Raw genomic sequence first — 23,553 nt, 5'->3', positions numbered from 1 at the left:
ATACCACCATCCAAGTATACCAATTTTTTTTAAACTGCTCGGGAAATTATCTTTAGGGCACCGGGTACTTACCACTTCCTTACATGAGCACCCATTTCATTACACCGACATACCAAAATGAAAAAAAATTAAATGTTTCAAAAGTTTAACTTTTATAGTAACAATATATTTATTTTACCATTGTGGTTTCATAAGAGGTTCAACGACATCTTTTGATCGGCTGCATATGGGTTTAAATCATTGGATATTTTTTATACAATCAAGAGGTTTTCTCTCAGTCAACTCTTTAATAATAGCCACTCTGGCTTCAAATCTTTTCATTCCTATAATTATATATTATTACTTTATTTATTTATAATATATATTTTATTTCGTATAATTAAAAAATTTCAAAACAAAGTTCCTGTTATATGTATACTACAGTTTAAAAATTGGGCAAATAAAAAACTTTTGTAAAAAAAGTTCAAAATATATACTTTTTTATATGGGGGGCTTTGTTTTTTAAAATTAATTTTAAAAATTTGAAAAAATTAATAATATATTTAGTTTTTTAAGCTTAATCTTTATTTAAAAATTATTAATTTTTGGGTATCACTTTTTATTTTTATGGTTATAGTCAAATTAATCTAGATTATGGGTATTAATATATTTTTAACTATAAAAGTATGATTTTATTCACAAAAAAAAATTAAACTTGAAAAGGTAGTATAAATTATTATTAAATTTCATGCCTCGTACAAAATAAGAGGCAAAAAATTAATTTTCGCTTTTCAACGCACAAACATCCGCGTTTGGTTCACATACCCCATTTTTTTTGAAAATATATTGCCCCTCTTTACATATCTTTTGATAGCCATTGTCAAAAATAAATTGAATTTAATATAAAATTTTGAATGTTAATCAATTTTTGCATTGATTTTTTATTGCCTGTTCTTTCCCCTATTTATTACATTTTAAGAACCTTAGATAATTAACTTATTTTGATTAAAAAAATTCTTTTAAATATATTAAGCTAGTTCTTCGCTTTTTACTGATACGGAATTGCCTTCTAACACGTCATGCCTAGATTCGAGCGGATAACGGCTGGCACGGATCTTTAGATCTTTGTTTTTAATAAATAGTTATTATACTTGATGAGGACCAAAATTGATTTGGTCGAAACGTTGTACATCGGATTTAAAGAATTACATGCTAGTCAAGTCGTTTGATTATTTACCAAATTATAAAATATACTATTAATTGTAAAATTTTTTAAAAGTTTTCCATAAAGTTTTTATATAAATTTTTTTCGATATTTTTAACTTATCTTTTTACGAAAAATTATCTCGTTTCTTTACTCAATTTGGGGAGCGAGAGATAATAGAAAAGCAATCTATACAATAGTTTTAAAAGTCCAGCAACGGTCAATTACCTCCGTTAATAGTGACCTATAAAAATATTAAGTACAAAAATTGTAGAGTCAAAATGAGGCACTTGATGATAACTTTGATTTAACCTAGGCTTCAAATTTAGAGATCATTTCAAGGTCAACTTTATTTTTTAAATAGAAACTCCCTATTTTTATTGTATATTCTTGTAGCTTATCTCGAGAGTTTCCAAAACACTATAATAAGACATTTTTCTATTAATAAATAATATAAATTGATATTTTAAATCGGCCCAAAAGAACCCAAGCACGAAAATTAATTCTTCGGAAATGTATTTTGGTTTGAGATCATTAAGTTCCATATATAAATTAATCTCGAACTTACATATGGAGAAATAGGCGAGAAAATATAGGTCCAAAAAGTCGCTGAAGCGGGAATCGAACCCGCGTCTTTCACTTCCGGGGGATTGCTCTTACCCGGATCTTCAGCGACTTTTCAGACCTATATTTTCTCGCCTATTTCTCCATATGTAAGTTCGAGATTAATTTATATATGGAACTTAGTGATCTCAAACCAAGAGATACAGTTCCAAAGAATTAATTTTTCGCGCTTGGGCTCTATTGGCCGATTTAAAATATCATATTTATATTATTATTAATATGAGAGCTGATAAAAATACTTCTGTCAGAGTTCGGCCAACCGTTTAGAACCCCTTAAAGCAACTATGTGTTTTCTTTTAAACCAGTTAATTGTCTTATTACTCCGGCATCAAAGTATTAAGGTATGATTACAAAAAATGAATATTCACAAAAATTTTACATTTTTTTCAAAAAATTGTTAACTTCAAACCTTTTAATTCATAAAGTACTTCATGAAAAAATGTTTATTATAGTGTTTTTGCAAAGCTCTTGAGATAAGCTACCAGAATATGCAATAAAAATAGGGGTTTCTTTAAAAATTGGATTAACCTTTAAATGCCTAATTTTGAGTTCTACAACTTTTGTATTTTAAAATTTTTTTTATAAAACCACTATTTTGGGATAATTGGCCGTTTTCCGGACTTTGAACTACCCTGGATATATACATATAAAATTGGTGTGTGTGTGGTGTGTGTGCTTGTGTGTATAGAAAGTAAATTGATAACCATAAAATTTTTTATAGTTTCCAGAAATATTTCCATCATCATCGAACTATTATGAATGGTAAATTTTTGTTTTCCCTACTTCATAATCATTTGGATCAGAGCCGGCGTAATCTTACAGCACCTAAAGAATAACCGATTAAATGGAAACTACTTTTATATAATCACTCTACTTTCACCATTTTCATTTAACTTTTAAACTACATATAAATTACCAGTGCCAAAATTTACGTCAACAAATTCATCTGCTATATTGGTATGCGTCTATCACAAAAAGATGGTTTCACATATTTTCCGATGTATCGCACCTATCTACTATCGTTGGATGTACGGCAATAGGAGTGTCTCCTAACATAGTTTTCAATACGAGTAGTTGCTACAATTATTTTGTCTTCCAAATCAAAGAGCTGATAAGCAAAAAATTCAAAAACACCAATTCCACTTTCTTTTCATAACCAGGTATCAATAACAGGGTCCGACCCTTAATTCCATTTTATCAACCTATTTTAATACATTTTAAAAAATTCCCATAGTGATCTTTAAATATAAATAAAAAAAAATAGAAAAATAAATTTGTTAAAAATATGTAATAGTTTTAAATTACTTCAATATCTGATATTGCACTCTTTAAAGCGCAATGACCAATTAACCAAGCGATTGCTACGATAAATAATGCCTTTATCATGCAAGCGCACAAAAGCCTCTGTTACGCTTTGCATAATTTTGGATCCATGGTAAACATGCACGACTCCAATCAAAGGACCACCTATCTTCCTTAATTGTGAATAAATTTTTATCACCCTTTCTAAAAATATTACAAATAATATAAATATAATTAGATTTCATTATATTAAATTAGATTTTTTGAATTCTACAAGATTGTATAAATATTTGTTTTACAATTTAATACTTACTCTGCTTCCATTGCCAATTCTCTGATAAATTCTTCTCTACCAATATCATGACGAGATTTCTTTTCTCTTTCCAGAGCTTTTTTTCTACAACCACTTGAGTAGGGAATACCCGCGTGATCACAACCTGGATTCCAAAGTGTTACACGACCTTCATACGATTTTCCCAATTTAAAAAATGCAGTGAATTTTAAAATATTCCCACTTAAAAAATTTTTTAACCAAATTATATCCTAAACTTATATCTACCATCTAGTTAAAAGCATCTTCCACAGCATTAGTCAAAGCATGTCCAAGATGTAAAAAAACCCGTTACATTAGGTGGTGGATTATCATTACAAATTTTTTTTTTCCATTTCCATCAAATATATCTTTTCTTAAAATAGATAGATATTTTTAAAAAATAAACGTTTTAATTTTATACAGTGTCCTTAAACTAGTAATTTAAATTTTTTTGTAATATTTTTTAAAATGAAAATCTAAATACAAACATGTTGAAACTATTGTATTTTTTAAATAGGAATAGTTCAAAATTATGAATGACAAGGCTAGAATTTCACATGCTTAAGAATACAAAGGTGCTTTTTATTTAGCAACCAAGTCAGCACAAGCGTCATTCTATTTTTGTTCTACTTTCTATAAAAATAAAATAGATTGATGCTTTGTGTCGACTTGTTTTGTTAAATGAAAACCCAATATGGTCAATGGTAAAGGTAACCCTTGAATCGAATGCCATTGACAATAATAAAATTATAAAAATAACAAGTTTCACTTAAAAAAAAAAAAAAAAAAAACCCAAAAGACATTTGATTTCATGGGAGCACTTTACCACTGGCCATTTTGCTATTCCTGAGTTGTTTAAAGTCCTAGATTGTATTCTTTTCAAGTACAATAACTAGCCTCATCATTCATAATCTTCAAACTTTTCCTATTGAAAAATATTAAAATCTCGATATTTTCATATTTGAATTTCATCTTAAAATGTTACAAAAAGTTGTCATTAAAATCTTGTTGCCCGTTTAGAGACTTTTAAAATAATAATATATAAATTAATGAATATAATATATATAAAAATATATATATATAAAATACATATCATAAACCTAAATATCTGTTTTTTTTTTAATCTTTTAAAATTTACATACTCCGTATTCTGGTTTAAAAAACCTGGTTTTTTTCCCACCCGCATACCATGCGGGTTTTCATATTGCGGGCTATATGTATCTGGCATTGGACAGAAACATTTTTTTTTCTCCCCAGGTGAAAATATCAGTATAAAACGATGTAGTCTTATCTTTCTATCATTTTCTAAAACATGTTTAAATTAATAAAACATAGATTAATAAAAGTTAGATACTATAAACCCACTAATATCCCCTTGTTTCCATGCTATAACAAAGTGCTTCAGGAGAATAGTCAGCATTCTAGGACATGATTGTACAAATTTTAAGCAAAATAGTTTAACATATAAACCCCAACATACACACACACACACTCATATATCTTATTCTAAAAATTAAAGATAACTATGAAGATTATAAAGATACATGTTCAATCTTAAGAAGAATATATTTATTAACTTAATAGAAATTTTATGAAACAACTACATTAAATTTTAGGCTTATGATAAATTTAAATAATTATAAAAATTTGACTAAAGCAAATGAGGCAATTTAATTACACCAGAACAAATTTCAAACTAACTACAAAACTTATAAAATGTAATTAATATTTACATTTGTAACCATAGGGAACATGAAACAATAAAATTTAATATAACTGTTTCATATATTTAGTTCTAAAAAAGGTAATTAAATCTATTTGTCCTTAAATTCAAAATAGAACACATTATACATAAAAACAAGTTTATACACTTTTTTGCTTAAAACAATGTGTACCTATGTTCTAAAATGCTGTCCTAAAACCATTAATTATAAATTAAAATAAAACTAAATGATTAAAGAGAATGAAACTTTACTATTAATGAAATTTAAAAATCTTTTTTTAAAAAAGAAATCTAAGGGAGAGAAAAATATTTTAAGAATCCATATGGAAAAATTTAAAAAATATCAATTTATTACCCGTATTTAAATTTTCTGTATTATTAGAACTAAAAAATTTAAATATCCCTTGCATAAAATTTCATTTTGCTTTTCTTTCACCTTTAGGGGGTTTTTTTTCTCATTTTTCCTTTTTTCTCCGGGTTTTTTTTTTAAAATTTTTCCAAATTTTTGCAAATTTTTTTTAGCCTTTTCCTTTTTGGGCCAATTGTTCGCCGTTTTCTGAGTACCATTTTCCCCCAATCACCCGGGTTTTGTCTGATCGTTTTTTCCGCATTAACCATTTTTTTTATTTTTTAAATTTTAAAAAAATCAACAATTGTTTTATTTCTTTATTTATTAAATCAAAAAAGCCTTTTTGGGAAAAAAATTGGCTTAAAAAAAACTTTAAAAAAATCGCAAAGCTAACCGAAAAAGTATGCCCGGTTTACATATTTTGGCCCGGGGGATCTACAATCTTTTAATATTGTAGTAAATGTGGGGGAAATGTGGCGCCTTTCCTCTGGAAAAGGGGAACGGACATTTGGGCCGGGTCAAAAAATAGATGTAGAACCTAATTGTAAAGGTCCCTTTTTCAAAAACGCAGAAATCAGCACCCGCAAATCTGTCATGTGAAAAAAAAAAACTAGGCATTTTTGCTGCCCCAAAAAAAAGGGGAAATAGCTGCGGGCCAGCACTGACCGGCAAATGTCTCCCAACAAAAATTATTCAGTGGCATAAAGAAGGGGGAAAAAAACCCCATTCAAAATATAATATTGAAACTTTGTGAAAAAAAAATTTGCAATTGCAGCAGCACTAGTGAAATTAAAAAATTGGGGGGCTAAAAAAATTTCAAAAAAAAAGCGGAAATTTAAAAAAAAAAAACGGATTTGGGTGATGAATTTTTTTAAACCCAACGTCGCCGTAATGGTTTTTATTAAAAACTTTACCTATTTTAAAGTTGGAAGACTTGCTTTTTTCCAAAATTTTTTTCGAATGGATCTACTAAATTTTTGAAGAATTTTTTGGCAATTAGTAGGCCCCAAAAATTACCGACAGGGGGTCTTTTGAAAAAACCAATGAACGAAACAACGATTATAAATATTTTGAGGTTGAATTTTTTAAAAAAAAAAAATTAAATCTTAAAATCATATTTCTAAACATTTTGTTTTAAACCCAAAAATTTTAATTTTTTTTTATAGATATTTAGCGAGTGGAGATAGTAAAGACATCGATGTCGTATCATTATCTTGTCAGTTTTTAAAAGCAGTATCCCAAAATTTTTTCCGAAACATGTCCAAAACTTTGGGAATATTTCAAAACCCCTTTATTTTTGCCATTAAAGAAGCAAACTGGAAAAGCAATTGCCCATGATTTTTAAAGAAAAAAGGCATTTTTTTCCCCATTGCATTGGAGGGTTTTTGATGGAAACATGTTTTCAAAAAGGTATGAAGTAAAGAGAGCCATGCAATACACGCCTTTTTTTGCTTTTTGGACTTACTAAAAATTTTTTTTTTATATTGTCTAGAGTCCCCGAACATTCCGGTTCAAGTATTAAATTTAAAAAAACTCACAGCATTGTGTTATTAGCAATGTGTGATGCTAATTATCTCTTTTTCTTTGGTTGATATTTGGGGCTTTTTGGGCGTCAAAGCGATTGGGGGATTTTCAAACATTCTCGAATGGGGTCAATTATTTGCACAAGGAAAAAAGCATATTCCACCTCCCGGGTGAAATTTTTGAAGGAAGTACTAATTTCCGTAGAATAGTTTTTGGGGATAAGCCTTTCCATTAAGTTCGTATTTAATGCGACCATATCCCGGTCGAGAAGGATATCACCGGAAAAAAAAGTCTTTAATTTTCGACTATCCCCCCCCCGTGCAAGAAAAATGATCGAGAATACATTTGGCATATTGGCGGCTCAATGGCGAATTTATAAAAATTAAATTGCTAAAGTAAAATACTCTTAAAAAATGGGAAAAACAACAGGAGGGTTACATAATTGGCTTCGCAAAAAAAGATCTAACAAGAGAAAAATTTATAACTCCAGACATGGTTTTTTTGAGAAAAAAATGATGGGCTCAATTATCCTGGGACATGGAGAAGTATGATTGAAAGTAAAATACAGCGTTACAAAAAAATTGCTTTCTTGTTTTTACTCATCATATTCAAGGGAAACCGCAAAAAATTTTAAAAAATTTACTAATATTTTTAAAGAAGAAGGGGGGCCCTTTCCCTGGCAATTTTTACAAATTTAATTTAGTAAAAAATAAAAATAAAAAAGCAAAAAGGAATTTTTTATAAATAAACTATTTTTTTTGAAATAAAAAAAGAATTAAAAAAATCATTTATTTTAATTAATTTATAAGGAACATCATATAATTCATTTAGTCTTTTAATTGCGTATATACCCAATGGTATGTATTTTAAAAATTAAAACTGTAAAAATTATTTAATAATTAATAAATTTTAAAGGCGGATTCCAAAAAAAAGGCTTATGCATGCATTTTTTTATAGGGAAAAATTAAGTTTACTAAAAGCTTAAAGTAAATGCGCGCATATGCCCCTTTTTAAAAAACCAGTCAATAATAATAAATAAAATAAATTGGTCAAAGTTGAAATTAAAAATTTTTTTTATTTCATAAAAAAAATTTTTTATTTTTTAACAAAAAATTTTTAATTAGTTCAACTAAAATAAAAATTTTATAAACAAATTTTTTTTAAACTTTTTTAACTATATAACCTTTTTTTTTAAACTTAATATTTTATACTTTAAAACTATTTACATTTATATTATATAAAAAACTTTTTGAATTTAATAAAAAACAAAATAAAACTTTACTGAAAAATTTACAGTTTTGCTACAAAAAGTTATTAAAACAAAATATTATTAATTTTATCATTCACAAATGAAAATATTCAAATTTAAAGTTCCCCTTTTTTCGTTCCGGCAGTTTTCGTATTGAACAGATTTATAAGCACAATCCATCGACGTCATCCTGTTTGTCAGGAATGGAAACATAGGCAATTGCACAGGTTCGGGAATTGCGCTGATTGTAGTATTGCTCTGCAATTTTGTTGAGTGCAGTTGATCCTTATCGTCCATGGGTATGATTGCTTTTATTACAAAATAATATACTTGTTTAAGCAATTTGATACATAAATATATTTAAAACCAAAAAATACTTACACATTCGTCCTTTTTTTGGGAATTTGGTGGTATATTTTCATTGTTTTCCTGTTTTCCCCTCATTTCCAGGAAGATTACCCATTTGTACTGTAATTGTACAATTTTTCAATTTTATAATAATTGAATATATAATAAACACTAAATATAATAGCACAATAGCAAATACAATAATATATTTACTTCTTTCTATAAATGGTGTCGCGCAAAAATCCATTCGATCAAAATGTTACCATTTTCGCTCAAAGTAGGTCGTTTCTGCCCCACTTGGTAATTTTTCTTTAGCCAACTCACGAGAATACTATCTCGTAGTATCTTCCATTTTTAGCAGCTTGTTTTGGATCTAAACGCCCTATAAGTAAAACATAAGTAAACAAAATTAGTTATTTTTGTTAAATAATGTGTTGTGTGTGCTTGTGTGTTGGATTAATATTAAGACTTTCATACCTCCCAAAGCCTTTGAAACTTCTATCCACGTTTTCATTTATTATTGCCTCTATTACGTTGTTGAAGAGGATACTGTAATTATATAATACTTCGTGTTTAGAAACTTCTTCGATAATAATTCATCTATATCCATGGAATCAGAAAAATCATTAAACGTCTCCGTTCTTTGTTACTGACATAGGTGGTTCACATCTATTCAATGTTTTCTTCACCATTATTCATTGCACTTCGTCGTATTATTGTGTTATCTCTATTATAAAGAATTATTTAAAATATTACAATTGTTAAATGTTAACACTGGGACCTTTTTTGTAACTTTTAACAATAAATACATCACTGCACAGTTTTTTTTTACAAAATAGCTGTGCAATGATACATAAAATCATTAAGGGTTTCAGAATGGCCCCCTAAATTAAATTTATCTAAATTCTTTATAAAATTTTCATTATTTTTCATTTGTACTTCCACATACTGGATAAAAAATCGATTTTTATCCACGTAGAAATTTTTTTAATCCTGCTAAACATTTATGTTGCGAATTTCAGGTTATCTACAATTTCTTCCCGCAAATTCCGCAAGTGTTAACAAGTTGGGAAACTAAAATTATAAAAAACAAAAAAATAGTCATAGACTTGTTAATATATCCCAGTCGAATTGAAGTGCCTATTTGTAGCTTTTAAATGTTATGCTTACTGGGGGCAACTTTTGTATCATGAAAGCTGATACATACAACATCATTACCAAAAGCCCAAAATGATCAAAATGATATTATTTTAACTGTAATATTCCTGGGATCTTTGTTCTCATTGTCAAGAATATATATATATTATACATATATACTAATAAAAATAAGAAATATAAAATATACATACCTCACTCAATGCCATTTTTAAAGATGATACGTGTCTTTTTGTCTTGCTGCTTGGCTGTTCAATCAATTGAACTTCACAGCGATGAAGCAAAATATGGAAATTTATTGCAGCATCTAGGGAACAATTTTCAACCAAAGCGCGAACTGCTGCGCAGTAGCTGCGCATGAAATGGTACCTTAAGGGTGCGATTACATGGACGCCCCGGAAACGCGGAAACGCGGAACGCGGAAGAAAGTAACTAAACTTTAAATAGAGTCCCGTATTTCCGCGCGTTCCGTTCCGTCTGTTTTGATTGCCTTATATTACATGGAGCACATTTGGGCGGAAAGCGGAACGGGGAATTATAAAATATTAATATTTAACTATATTTATTGATTAAAAACTTGTATTCAATAGATAAGTTGAAAAGATAACATTTTAAAAGGAATTACAATGAATTAAGTAAATATAAATTTAAAAAATAATACAAATGTCTATTTGTCACTATAAACCGTTCCGCTTTTTCCGCTAAAAATTTGTGCTCCATGTCACAGATTAATAGACAGATCGCCAAAAGGCCTGCCTAAAGAAGAGACCGCCATCTTCGTTGCGATAGACTTTGCCCCTTACCGACACACTTTGCCCTGGTTCGAGCCCGTGCTAAATTCGTAGACTTGAACCAAAAGACTTTGCCCTGGTTCGAGTCCGTGCTAAATTTCGTAGACTCGACCAAAAGGACTTTGCCCCTGGTGCAAGTTCCAGGCTAATTCGTTTGACATTACCAACAGATTTTGCCCCTGGTGGAATCCAGGCAATTGATCATGAGACCAATTTGAGAGATTTGGCCCCCGTGGTGTGTGTGTGTGTGGTGTGTGTGTGTGAGAAGAGAGAAGAGAGAGAGAGAGAATATTTTACATATATGCATATATATATAAATTTATTAAATATAAAAATATATTTTTTACACATAAATGTTTTTTTATTGAAATAATCACGATTTTAAAGTGATAAAAAACAGTGTTCAAAATTTTTTAATTAAATTTTTTAATTTAAATTTATTTAAAAAAATTACTTGAATTTTTTACATTAAGAATTTAAAGGCTCCTTATTCTTTTGTAGAAATTTATCACTACGCAATTAATCACTTATTTTGAGTATTTAAAATACTATAATATCCCGTAATTTAAGTATTCGAATAAAAGTGATTAATTACTCGAAATAAGTGATAAATGGCGTTACTAGTAATAAATTTCTATAAGGGTTGAAATAAAACGTATAAGAGATAAATTAGGCTATATGTGAGCCGATATGCGAAAGGTGAGATGTAAGAACGCATATTGTAAATTTAATTTCGATATAACTTTCAAAAATGTACACGAGGTACAAAAAATTAGCTTGGACATTTGTAAGACTTAAAATTGGGATTATTCTCAATTTATTAATTAATTTCGATATAACACACCTTACATCCGCGCACGGCTCAACATATAGGCCCATTGATTAGTGCACATTTTTAAGTTCCTTATTGTTAAAGTTCAACCTTTTACGTTATCAATATTTTGATACGTTTTCAAGAATTTTATATTTTTACTTACCGCAGTTTCTTATCCAAATGTAAAATCTTTATTATCGCAGTCTATAAAAAATTGAAACATTTACAATTTTATGATATAATATTACTTAATTACAATTTCTATATGTAATGCAACATCTGTCAAATATTCGTGATTTATTTCACATTATTATTATCTATTTAATAAAAAAAAAACAAAAACCTCTTGCAACAATCAAAATAAACCGCCGTGCCGGCGAACGGAAATGCCAAGAAAGCACGCAATTTCCGCGAATCTCGTAATTTTTTGAAAAATCAAACAATTTCAACGAAATTGTAAATTCTTCAAATCACTGCACAAGTATAATTCACATAATAATTTTCAGTAACTACGATAAAAAATCGTATACTGAAAACCGCAAACGAAAGTGCAAATGGGAGTAAGAGTAAAGTCTGTGATAAAATTAATTGGCAATAGAAAATTAATAATTGTTCAATAGAAAAATTTTGAAATTACCGAGTATTTACAATAATAAAGTAAAAATATTAAATAATTTGTTTTCGAATTTTGCGTCGCGGAGAGGATCTTTAAAACAAGATTTTTAGAAGAGAGGACCTTTAAAATATAAACAGGCAAAACGTTGGAAAAATTAAAGCGCGCGTTAAAACAGATAAACGCAATGAAATAAATACGCAATTGTTTTTACTTATCGCTGTAAGCTCACAAGCTTTTCTGACGTGCTATACACTTTTATATAATATATACAAGGTGTCCGGTAACTAACGGACCAATGATTAAGGGCGGGATTCTCTGGCCAATTTGGAGACGATTTTTCCTTAGCAAAAATGTTGAGAAGTCAATAATTTTCGAGTTATAAGCGATTAAAAAAATAGGTTTTTTGAAAACTAACGTTTTGGAGTTAAAAGTCTAACCTAATTACATTCTTCAGTTAATTTCAGGTAGAGTTTTACTATAATAAAATTTTAATTTAAGGCTTAGTTATAAAGATACATAATGACAAAGATTGGAAAGTTGTAAAAATGATGACCTTTTTCGACATTTTCGCTGAGGAAAAATCGTTCCCAAATTGACCAAAGAATCCATTGTAATCATTGGTCTGTTAGTTACCGGACACCCTGTATATTGGACACGAGTTTCGTTTGTTTCAGATTCTCGAGAGTTTGAAGTAGGAACATACGAGTATCATATATCGTTTGTGACTTGCCGAATGAAAGCAAGACAGAGAGCGAACGAGATGATGAGCTTAATAGCTCATAATGTTATAAATAAATAAATAAAAAATTATAACTGACCTACTAGTTCTTGAATCTTTTTTTAATAAAAATGTTTCATTATTATTATCATCTAAGTCTAAGTCGTTAATTACTTTTTAGTTTTTTAATAATTAATTTAATTTATTCTAGTCATTTTTATATGAGAAAAATAATATCACGTATACGTTTTATAATGAATTATATATTTCGGGAACCGAATTATATATTCTTAATAATATAAAGTGTTCAAAAATTATATTTGACTTTTAATTTTAATTATTTTATAGCAAAGAGTTCCGAAATCTCTTACACACATAATGGGGATTTTTTTTCATCCATATAATTCGCAATTAAGTATATATGTTAATTATTAATTTTAATAAAATAAAAATTAAAATTAAAGGTCAAATATAATTTTTAAAACACAAATATATTAATATTAATTATAAAACGTATACCCATGATAGTATTTTTCTCGTACAAAAATAATTAGAGTAAATTAAATTAATCATAAAAGATTAAAAATTAATTAAAGAATTTAAACTTATATTTTATATAATAATAATAAAACATTTTATTACCGTCAAACCGTCGTGAAATAATTAAATAAAAATTTGCTAGTTACGTCAAAGTCAAGTTTTCTAAGCTTATAAAACATTTTATTAAAAAACAGATTCAATAAATATAAAGTACATGTTATATATATACTTATATTTATTGAATCTGTTTTTTTTATAAAATATGTTTTTATTATTATCATATATAATATAAATTATTTAATACTTTTTTAATTTTTTTATGAGTAATTTAATTTGTTCTAGTTATTTTTGTACGAGAAAAATACTATCACGGGTAGTACGTGTTATAACGAATTAAATATATTTATCGTTCAAAAATTATATTTGACCTTATTTTAATTTGTATTTTATTAAAATTAATAATTAACATATATACTTAATTGCGAAGTATAGGGATGAACAAAATCCTCTATTATGTGTGTAAGAGATTTCGGAACTCTTTGCTAAAATAATTAAAATTAAAAGTCAAATATAAATTTTTGAACACTTTTATATTATTAAAAATATATAATTCGACTCTCGAAATATATTAATTCATTATAAAACGTATACGTATTAGTATTTTTCACATATAAAATGATTAGAATAAAATTAAATTAATTATTAAAAACTAAAATTAATTAAACGACTTAGACTTAGATGATAATAATAATGAAACATTTATTAAAAAATAATTATCATAGTCAGGTTAATATTTTATTTATTTATTTATTTATAACATCATAAAATTCTGTCCTTTCCGAAATACGCGAACGCTACGAAAGATAAATCTCGTACATGCCGCCGGACGAGTTCATGAGCATGAGACGCTCTTATCTTGGGAACGTATTAATAGTTACTGCATTGACTACTACTACGATATGGCGCTGAAATCAGTGAGAAATGCTGGTCTCTCCTTCATCCAGACCTTTGGCGATCTGTCCTATTAATCTGTGTCCATGTAATATAAGTCAATCAAAACAAACGGAACGGAACGTGCGGAAATGCGGGACTCTAGTAAAGTTTAGTTACTTTCTCTTCCGCGTTTCCGCGTTTTCCGCGTTTCCGCGCGTCTATGTAATCGCACCCTAAGCCTTGTGACGTCCCGTTCTATTTTAAAATTTTTATTTTTCAATATAACTATTGCGCACTATTCATATTCTCGTAGAAATAAGATTATTAACAACCATTATACTTTACTACTCGCTCTAATCTGACTATTTTAGCATTAATAGATAAAATCGCCAGATCTGGGGTCCTCTACCTAGGAACCAAACATCTCTATCTAGTCCTAACCACGCGACCAATCAGGCACCATCTAGGGACCCCAGAGACGGCATGTAACTAGCGGAACTAACCAGAATATTCCTTTACAGGAGTACTAGTACTTTATCAAACACTTATTACAATAAAGCCAAACTATAATAATAAGTCAGACAAATATTAAATATATCCCGCACCAAGATATAAGGACTAAAATGTTACCCACTTCCTCCTAAAGTAAATTACAATACAACGCGATGTATGTATCTAATTCCGAAACCAAACCTTTTTAGTTTAGCTTTACAGAATCCTAATCACAAATCAAATATTTATATGATAACTAAAAGAGAAACACTAATTCTTTCAAAAATTCATACTGAAACAGACGAAACACGATTCTGTAAGTGCGACTAAGAATTATCCGAGTACACATTTGAATATGTAACCCTTAAATATTGTATTAATGAATTATGGATCCATAAATAATTTTTGATTTATTTTATTACTATAAATACCAAATATTATTGATGAAGTATGCCATAATTAACTAAATATCATGCAGGGTAGTCAAAAAATATCGGACCCCCCCCCAAAATTTCCGGTCCCCTTTCATTTACAAGAAAATGTTTCAGACAAAAGTTGTAGGGTTTAAAAGATCTATTTACTGATCTTATCAGTTTGACCTTGGATGGCGTCGCCAAGGTCAGATCGAAATTACATTAACTTTTTAAACGGAACACCTAACTTTTTATTGCATATTCTTGTAGTTTATCTCGAGACCTTTCCAAAACACTACAAGAAAGTTTATTTTCGTTGAGTACTTTCCGAGTTGTGAGGCTTGAAAGCTACAGTGTACTGTAGTGTGGGTCCAGCCAGTTAAGGCAAGAGTGGCGTGTGGGTCCGGCCAGCTGGACACGCCACACTTGCCTTAACTGGCCGGACCCACACGCCACTCTTGCCTTAACTGGCTGGACCACACTACAGTACACTGTAGCTTTCAAGCCTCACAACTCGGAAAGTACTCAACGAAAATAAACTTTCTTGTAGTGTTTTGGAAAGGTCTCGAGATAAGCTACAAGAATATGCATAAAAAGTTAGGTGTTCCGTTTAAAAAAGTTAATGTAATTTCGATCTGACCTTGGCGACGCCATCCAAGGTCAAACTGATAAGATCAGTAAATAGATCTTTTTAAACCCTACAACTTTTGTCTGAAACATTTTCTTGTAAAATGCAAGGGAACGGAAATATTGGGGGGGTCCGATACTTTTTGACTACCCTGTATATTATAATTGAAGGATGCCATAATTGACTGATCAATATGCGTAAAGGATCAAACAAGGAATAATAAATGTACTGCTAGACATAAGTATTCGTAGAAATCGACTTGACGACACGATGACTTGTAACTGACCTCGTATGACTCCCTGCCGCATTCCTGAGCTTTAGGAAAGAAACCAACGCCCTACGCCGAACCAAAGATTTAGGAAGCGAAATATTATCTTTATCACTATAAGCTTGCGACCAACCACGGAGAGTCGCACTCCGAGAGAGCAACCCACGTCGAAGGAGGTGGAAATACTATAGCACGATAAGGCAGCCATAGTTATAAGTTAAAAATAAAAATAAAGGCTAAAAAGATTAAATTAGTTTTATATCCAAAGATTAGTATTAAGTCGCGGGATACGACTAAATACATGTGCAAAACGTAATGATACGTATTTTGTTAATTAAAACTACAAAAATTAATTTAAGTTAATATTATGAGTTTAAATGAAAAATGATTTTAAGTTATGTTGAACTATTAAATGCATCAAAATACATGCGAACAATTAAAACAAATGGATTAAGTTAAAAATAAAAGATTTTAAGTATTGCATAATAAAATATAGCAAAATACATTTTAAAATATAAAACACATGTATTTAGGGTATTAGTATATGAGTAAAATATTAATGTAAATTTTGCAAGAAAAAACGACTATGACTATTTCTGAATTAAATAAAGTTAAGATTAAGTTTTATAGGTTAATTTATATATGATTGTTTATAAAGTCAATATTTAGTTTTAAACGGTTAAATAAATAATTGATGTGATTTTGGAACTTAGGGTTTTTTTAGGAATAGTCAGGCCGGAAATAAGATATCCAAAATAAAACAAAAACAAAAATAAATAAATAATAAAAATATATTATTATAAAATATAACCGCAAAAATAGTAAGTAAGATTAACTAGCATGTAAGATTGTAAATATATCGTAACATAAGTTAGAAATGAAAGAGGAACTTTTGTTGAGCATAGCAAAACAACGACCGCAAGCGCGCAAGGCGCTGAGTGCCAGCGGGCCACTGGTGGGGCAACGCGAAGCAATTGGCTAGAAGGTCAAGAGTGGGGCGAGCCCAAGACTGGTATATAAACCGGCACCGCAAGTTGTCGTGAGTTCTTTTGCGAAAAAAGGTCGAAGAGACTCGCGAAAACTCAAGGTGAGCTCTTTGTAATAAAACGATCTTTCAGATCGTCAAAGACTCAAACGCGAAGCTTTAGTAACCATACGATCCACCAGATCTGCTAAAGCTCAATAAGAGTTCCTTTCCCATTCATAAAGGAAACTCAATCCACAATAAATACTCGGGCGGAAACGTATCAGTAACGCGGAACGTTAACGACACTGTACGCGCGACGCGTCATTAAAAAGTGTAAACTTTCGCAAAAGAAAACTGTGCGTAAAAACGAATAAACCAACTAGTTATTCAATCATAAACCGTGAGAAATTACTTACCCGTGATTATCCCACGACGAACCGTTCCTGAGTCTCCTCGAGGTCCATTGCGGCTAAGCGGAAAATTTCCTGGGTCCAACGGCGATCTAAAAAGGAAAAGAAAAATTAAACATCAGCAGCGGAAAAGATCCCGACAAAGGAATTGACGTTATCACGTGACTGCGTGAGGCGGCGTCACAGAGGAAGCCTGGACGGCCATCTTTTGATCCTTTCTTCGACAAAGGAAACGAGGACTGGCGCCACCGTGAAATAGCATCAAAGCCGCACCGACGACGGCGGATCATCAAAGGTAAGGTTCCGACAGGGATCAACGAGCGACGAAATACCTTGTTGTTTAATGGTTAAAACAACTGGCGACCTTGTAATCGACGAAAGCGAGCAACCTGTCTCCGTTGTAAGTCTCGATCCGACTTCAAGATCGGATCGCGCGGTCACAAGCTACAACTCAAACTATCAAAAGCTAGCCCTTGAATCCTTTACAGAATAACGTTGCACGTTCTTTATTTTAACAATAAAAACCTCTCTGTTCGATACACGACCGATGTGATTTGCGCCGGACACCGATCGCGGTGATATCACTGCTTTCTTTCTCGTCTTATTTCGGCGAAATTCGGCGTATTCCGAAAACACGGACGAGTGGGGAAATGAGCCTCGATGATCTCCATCGATATGTCCGTGAAAACACTTCTGTTCCAACCGTCGCGCTAATAACAAATAAGACATTCCCCATACAGCACCGATAGATTGCAAAAACATTACAACAATCTTTCACCGCAATATTGCAATATTGCAAATTCACTGCAAAATGTTGCACATCATTGCTGTTGAAATTGCAGCAATGTTAAAATGTCCGCTTTTGGAAGATTGCAACAAAATATTACAACAATATTGCAATATTTATTAGTTTGCAATATGCATTGTTATTGCAACCATAAAACTAATGTTGCATATACAGGTATATAAATGTAAATAAATCATTATAAAATACTGTTGTAGTTAAGTTTATATATATATTACAATATATAAATTATAGAATTGGGATTACATGCAATATTTCCGAAATATTAATGTCATGTTGCTACAAGTGTGCTGGAATTTTGTGCACCTTATATCTCTGCAATGTCTTTATAATGTTGCATTGCAACTTGCAACATTGCAACGTTGCTGCAATATAATTGCAATAATCTGTGCTGTATGGGTCACAACAACCGGCGAGCGAACGCACGAATACTGTACATCGATCTACTCGGCACCGCAACAATAAATCTCGATCCTGAGAACTAAATTTGATTGCATATGTTACGTGGATTTCCCCGTCACATCACAGTTCGGCGAGACAATACAATTAGGAGCATTCCGTATATCAATACTCTCATCACGCATACGAGATCATTTTTTCGTATACTCTCAATTATTAATATAATGAATATTCAAGGAATTACAATCTCCATATTTTGTAATGGCTTCTAGGGCACGCAATTTAACCCTTTAGTATAAGCTTAAAAAACTTGACTTCGACGTAACTAGCAAATTTTATTTGATTATTTCACGACGTTTCGACCATTTGGTTGTGGTCCTTTTCAAGTGAAATTTCCACAACATAATAAACCTTTAGTATAAATTATTAATGATCAATATTAACGATTTATAAATAAGCAATTCGGAAAACTATTGTAAAAATTCCCATTCGTCTATTAAGAATCGTAATTATACTGTCGCCAACGAACCATCTTAGCTGATGGACACCCTTCGCCCCCTTTTTGATTACGCCAAACCGAATTCCTACGGAACCATAAACATGTCAAAATTAAGCACGCCTGGTCCTCCCAAGAGTATATAAACCGCGGATTTGGCGTCCTGCAGGCACTTCACTTTCGTGTCAACCTCTAAGATAGATTCATTTCGTATTACTATTTTTCCTAAATTCTAAATTTTACACTTAACCGATTACGGTTAATCTAGTTTTCGTGTCACTTACAATTAGTACTTAGATGTTTCCTGCGAATTCCTTATGTTAATTATCATTCTCGTTAACTCATCTGATAGTTTAAATTCATAAACTCCAAATTGTACGATTATAAGTCACAGACTTAGAAATTGTTCATAAATAAAAAATAAAGAATTAAAATTAATATAAAATCAGTGCACGTCTGTTCTTCCAACTCCACCCTGAGACCGAGGTCCCCAGGAGAACTACAGCCAGGCATAGTCACCAGGAACAACAGAGCAGATCTTCATCTCCGTGCGAAATCAAGTAAGAACTAATCCTTTTTAATCCTTGATTAATTTATAATCTCCTAATAACTAATTAACTTAATATTATAAAGATAAACTATCCTTGTAAATGGACAGCCGGAAACGCAAACCTTGTACGTAAGAACAAAGCGTACACGCCCTCCATAATTAGAAATACAGATCAATCGCGACTACTTTCTCAAGTTCTCAAGAGAGATTATCCGGAGTAAACAATTACCTGAGTCTCAAGAGGTGATCTCTCATGATTTACCCCAGTTCGATTCAATTGACAATTCTCAACATAAATAGAACCTTTATCACCAATCCCCCTTAGGAGATTGATAATATAATCAACGAATTAATAGAATCGTCTAAGAATTCCTATCAAGATTTTCCACCCTTCGAGAACTAATTTTCCTGCTGTCTCTTACCAGAATTAATAAGCTCAGGACCGATAGAACCTCCCTTGAAAATCGACGACTATTCGAAGTATCTAATCTTTAATAATCTCAACTCGCGATTATTTACAGATTATTCTAAATGTTCAAATCCTTGATAATAGACTATTACTTTATTTTATTAATAACATACTTTAATTTCATATCTTATATCCTTAAATAGGAAATACGATTTTGAATTAATATTATTTCCTAGACGATATTATATATTCCTACGAAACATTCTCTATTCCTAAAATTCCCCAGATCCGAAAAGTCAGATTCCAGCTCTCGGCGCACCCAGGGTATAGTCGGTGCATGCAGATTACCCTAAATAAATAGAGAGCTAACCCTTTTCTTCCTAGACCTAGAGTAATAGAGGAGGAAAGAAGGTCACTCGGACGTGACATCTTATAAGAGTCGACAGTGTAACATCCCGTCATTTTTTTCGAAACCGTATTTTTGTGCGCTACAAATCTTTCTGAATAATTACCTTAAGGGTCGACAGGTCGGTCGGGCCAAACTCCGAATTGATGTTGGAGACCTCGCGCGGTGACAACGCGAAACTCCGATTTTAGTGTTGCCAACGCCGAGAAACCAATTCTCGGGTATTTATGTAGTGGTGCATGTCCTGTACACGTACATACATCATTGCATTGCTCACGCGGACGCACCGTAGAGACAAGGACCGATAATCACGTGTTCTCCTTGTTTCTCTACCGTACCGGGATACGCGAGATGCGCCTGAAAATGCTTTCTGGCCTCAAAGAGAAGGATGAGAGCGGTCCTTAGAACATATATATACCTGGAAGGGGAATTGCTATTGTTCTCCATGGTAAAAATATGTGTCCAAGTTGGGTGCGAGAGAGAAAGATAGCTTTTAAACCTATGCTCGCATGCGCAAACGTAGATAACGTCACGGTGACGTCACGCTCACCGCGCCGTTTGAAACTAAAAATGTAATTGTGCTTACGCTAATTCCGCGTTTGCGCATTGCGAACGGAGGTAACAATCTACCTTCCTTCTCTTTCCTTAAAAACGTAGTTCTCTCTCGCACCCAACTTGGACACAGTTTTGCGCTTCTATTCCCCTTCCATATGTTCTAAGGAGCGGTCATCCCCTCGATTTAGCTGCCAACCGGAATTCAAAGCGCCTTTATGTGCACAAAACGTGCACATTGAACTACGTCGCCATGTGCACGATGCTCCCGAGTGGTAACAGGCTATGTGCACGGTACGTGGTTCGATTCCGTGCTATGTGCACAGATGAGCGCCGGTAACACATAGCTGTTAAAGGAGATGAGTTCGAGACCTCGCAGGGACAATTTTTTTTTTTTAGTACGACTATATTTGTCAATTAATATATTCTTTTAATTATTGTGGAATAAAAAAATAAAATGTATTTCTCAAGCGTACGCAAGAAAATCGAAATTAAAAATACTGAGTGCCCGTATAAATACGTATGGAATAGAGCGTTATATCGAAGAGCGTGTAGCGTAGCAGCAACGGGCTAGGCACGGTACCGTCGAGGTTGAAGGTTCAAGGAGTAAATTCTCCAGGAGTAATTTTTTTTAATATTTTTTTTTAAATACAAATTTTTTGCAATAAAATGTAATTATTATACAAAATAAATGCATATACTAATGGCCAAACATATTATTGTACTATGTATGTTATAACTATATGTATATAAGAAACAATATTTCTCCCTTCACCTGTTATTAATTTTTAAGTCTTTATATTTCAATTCAACTATAATAAAATTTTGTAATATGTAATAAATACGTTACGTGGTACATATAATAAATGCATGTTTTTTATATACATTTAAATAAGATATTTGTTTTGGAACAATGTAACTAATATATATATATATATATATATATATATATATGTATAGATAGATAGATAGGTATAAAAAGTAAAATAAAATTATAATTAATTTTGTTTACGTAAATATTAGTTAAAAGTGTTAAGTCGAGCTAGAATGTTTGAATCAAAAGATTTAAATATTGTTTCAAGCTCTCTGCATTATCGGAAAGTCTTTTACACACATATATGTATATAACTGCGCGCGACGGTATAAAAGACAACGTCTTCATAAAAAGTCGCTCACAATCGGTCCGGTAAAAAAGAAGAGAAGTACTCTCGTATCTTTAACAATACGATAGTTGGCTTGTGAACGATATTTCGTTTTTTAATTGTGCCGCGGAGCAGTGTTCGATTAAATAAGATTAAGTCTTAATATATTTTTATTTTTATTTTTTTCTTTTTTAAATTTTTCTTTATATTTTTTTCTTTATTTTAATTCTTTTTTTTACTGTCTTTTTTTCTATTTACCTTTTAAAATTTTTTATTTACTAATAATTTCTTTTTTTTTATTGTTAATATAATCGTAATTTAGTGAGCCCTAGAAGAAGACGCGATTTAAAAAGTAAATTTTTGAATATACGAGAGGTTTTACAAAGAAAAATAATGAGTAATCAGTGCAATATAGAAACTGTGTATGATAAATGTGTGTATAAAAACTGTCGTAATGGACGATATTCCACGGGAACTCATTTATTTAGATTCCCATCGAAGACGGATACAAGACAAAAATTATGGATACGTAACAGCGGTAAGTTTTTATATTTTTGATTTGATAATCATTTTTGATAAAATGCGCTGAAATCCAAGTATAAAATTATACAAAATATACTATATAAAAAAAAACGATTAATATAAATATTATTATCCTAAAAAAATCATAAAAATGAAAAGGTCAGGCCATGTTCAAAAGAAGGTACTCAAAAATTTAAACGATCTAATAATAAATTATCACGAAAAGTAACTGATATGTTATTCAAGGTGCCAGTTCAAAGTGAACATACGTAAAGTGTATATTATCTAAATTTAGTAATAATATATTACCATGAAAAGTAACTGTGATATTTTATTCAAGGTGCAAGTTCACATTGAATATACATACATATAAGTAAAACTGATTACAATTTGATTCTAGAAAATAAGTGCGATATGTTATTCTTAGTGCACAAAATATAATAGTCGTTTATAGAGATTTGATTTGAAATTCATACTAGCCCGTACAATGAAAAATAATTGCTCGTAATTCCAGAGTACCAATTTGTTAATGACTCAGAAAAATAACATGGCGGCCTGCTCTCAAAAAACTATGATGTTTCTCGATGTCCATTTAGAAATAATGTCGAAGCTCTTACAGAATAATTACTACAACATTTGAAGTACGAAAAGTATTACATTAGAAGAAGATTAGATTAGAATAAGGATTCAACGTATTTTTAAAAGCTCTACACACAACGAAGTGAATATACAAAACTATATACAAATACCTTTTTCTTCTGTGTTTCTGAAGAAAATTGTAAGTCAAATGAAACCTTGCACTTTGAGAACCATGTCACTTACTTTTCAGAGTCAAATTGATAAATTTTTTTTGTATATTTTAATGATATTTATTTCTCACTTGTATCTTGAATAATTAATATGTAATTTTTT

The 23,553-nt window shown here is 30.7% G+C and overlaps 1 pseudogene; it reads right to left on the bottom strand.

The window, feature by feature from the left end:
• Positions 1-2,606: 2,606 nt before the first annotated feature.
• LOC146721086 (valine--tRNA ligase-like) overlaps positions 2,607-23,553 on the bottom strand; it is a 29,645-nt pseudogene continuing 8,698 nt past the window's right edge.

The sequence above is a fragment of the Nylanderia fulva genome, unplaced genomic scaffold, assembly GCF_048542155.1.
Source record: "Nylanderia fulva isolate GAGA-0341 unplaced genomic scaffold, ASM4854215v1 Scaffold553, whole genome shotgun sequence".
In the NCBI taxonomy this organism is placed as follows: domain Eukaryota; kingdom Metazoa; phylum Arthropoda; class Insecta; order Hymenoptera; family Formicidae; genus Nylanderia; species Nylanderia fulva.
This window is presented reverse-complemented; position numbering and strand designations above follow the sequence as displayed.